Source organism: Triticum dicoccoides, chromosome 5A, assembly GCF_002162155.2.
Source record: "Triticum dicoccoides isolate Atlit2015 ecotype Zavitan chromosome 5A, WEW_v2.0, whole genome shotgun sequence".
In the NCBI taxonomy this organism is placed as follows: Eukaryota; Viridiplantae; Streptophyta; class Magnoliopsida; order Poales; family Poaceae; genus Triticum; species Triticum dicoccoides.
Genome location: NC_041388.1, coordinates 40,391,452 through 40,391,685, shown reverse-complemented (window position 1 = coordinate 40,391,685; position 234 = coordinate 40,391,452).

Genomic DNA, 234 nt, shown 5'->3' with positions numbered 1-234 from the left:
CTTCTAGTGGAGGCGCGCCAACGCACCCACTAGGTGTAGCCTCTGAGCCTCTGGGTGCCTCGAAGAGTCGGGGGAGGGTCTTCGCTGTTTGTTGTAGCATATGGTGGCTTCGAGGGTCTCGGCGGGTTTCCCCAAAGGAAATGATCATGCAAAAGACATAGTTAGCCTTAGATCCTGGTACGCCGGTGTAGATGTATCAAAAATTTAGTTTTAGCAGCACATGTTTTATGCAAA